The following is a 2,217-nucleotide window of genomic DNA, read 5'->3' on the forward strand; positions in this document are numbered from 1 at the left end:
ATATGATGGTAAAATTATGACATTTCCAGATAAGTAGAAATTAAGGGAATTTGTTAAAACCAGACCAACCTTATAAGAGATGCTAAAGGGAGCCCTTTGGACAGAAAAGCAACAACAACCAACAACTGACCATTAACACACATGATGATATAACCCAGAAACCAACCCAGCTATGAAGTATCCAAAGTAATAAGCCCACAAGATTGTAAACAGGGAACCAGAGGCATCAACTGACAAATGAGGACAGCTACAAACCAAAAACAGGAAGAAAAAAAAACTGTGTCATTACACAACTTCTAGATGGTAAGGATGTCAAGACAACTACAAGATAGAACGGACTGTTCTAAACTTGGGAAGAAAATTATAAATCACAGGGTAACCTAAAAGAAAAATGATAAACCTTCACATCAAAATAAAAAAGAGAACCAGCATAAATATTTAGCAAATACTAAAACAATAGCAAAAAAGGAAGTGATAACATGATTCAGAAACAAAACAAGCTCAGCATAGAAAATTATATGGAACAAAGAAATCAACACCACGAAAAAGCACATAACAAAAATGACAGCAACAAATTCATATTTGCTGATAATAACATATCTGGCAAGGGACTTATCTCTAAGATTTATAGAAAATTCCAATGCCTCAACACCAAAGTAATTAACAATCCAATGGAAAAATGGGCAGAAGACATGAATAGACACTTCAGCAAGGAGGATATTCAGATGGCCAGCTAATATCTGAAGAGATGCTCACAATCATTGGCCATCAGAGAGATGCAAATCAAAACAACAATGAGATACCGTCTCACCCCAGCATTGATGGCAAGGTTCAACAAGACAGAAGACAACAAATGGTAGTGGGGATGTGGAGAGATTGGGACTCTCATACACTGCTGGTGGGACTGTGAAGTGATACAAGCACTGTTGAAAGCAATACGGCGATTTCTTAGAAAATGGAATTGGATATACCATCTGACCCAGCAATCCCATTACTAGGTATATATCCTAGAGAGGTGAGAGCCAGGACAGGAACAGATATATGCACTGTAGTGATTATGTTTATGTGTCAACTTGGCTGGGCCTGGTTGAGTGGCTTGGCAGATGGTGGTAGTTATTCCCCATGATGAGACTAGCAATCAACTTCATGGTAGCATCTACCACAAACAGCTGAGTAGCTGTCTTTGGGATGTGGTCTGCTTCCTGTACATAAGGAAAAGCCTTGGGAATGGTCTCTAGCTTATGGCACCTTGAACCCTAGATGTAGCTGTATCATTGTTCAACAGCCTGCCATGCTCTGCCGACCTTGGGACTTACAATGGACTTGAATTCATGGCCCGCTGTGTGATTTGGTAACATCAGGACTGTGCCTCTTTACTTGACAACCTTAGGCTTGGCAGCCTCATCAACCAGCAGCTGTCTGAGTGAAGAAAAGCCTCTAGCTTCTGTGGGCCAGGAGCAGGAGGCAGAGCTGAACCCCAAGGTTGAGGGGCTTTCACCCAGCCCCTAGAGCCTGGCAGTTTGAACTTGGACTTAAAGCCTCCAAACTATAAGAGAATAAACTCCTGTTGTTAAGGCCATCCCATTTGTGGTATATTTCTTGTCAGAGCAGCACTAGATAACCAAAACATGCACACTCATGTTCATCGCAGCACTATTTACAATAGCAAAAAGATGGAAACAACCTATGTGCCCATCACCGGAAAAGTGGATGACCAAACTATGGTATGGACACATAATGAAATGTTATGCAGCACTGAAGAATAATATAGAGTCTGCAAAGCACCGCATAATATGGATGAACTTGGAGGACATTATGCTGAGTGAAATAAGTCAATCACAGAAGGACAAATATAGTTATTAGTTCGTTGCTGTGGAGGGTCAAGGAAAGGTTTATATATGGAGGGAAACTTTCTTTGCTGGTTGCCAGGGGTAGGAGAGGAGGGGAGAGAACACTGCAAAAAAAAAAAAAAAATGCATTGACCCATGCCACTTTAGTTTTGTGTATTTTCCTGTACATAAATTATATTTTATACAAATACCATTTGACCCAGCCATCCCATTACTAGGTATATACCCTAAAGAAGTGAGAGCCATAACAAGAACAGATATATGCACGCCCATGTTCATCGCAGCACTATTTACAATAGCCAAAACTTGGAAACAACCTAGATGTCCAACAACTGAGGAATGGATAACCAAACTTTGGTACATTCAC

Source organism: Orycteropus afer, unplaced genomic scaffold (genome assembly GCF_000298275.1).
Source record: "Orycteropus afer afer isolate SDZICR_OR568_19922 unplaced genomic scaffold, OryAfe1.0 scaffold00052, whole genome shotgun sequence".
Classification (NCBI taxonomy): domain Eukaryota; kingdom Metazoa; phylum Chordata; class Mammalia; order Tubulidentata; family Orycteropodidae; genus Orycteropus; species Orycteropus afer.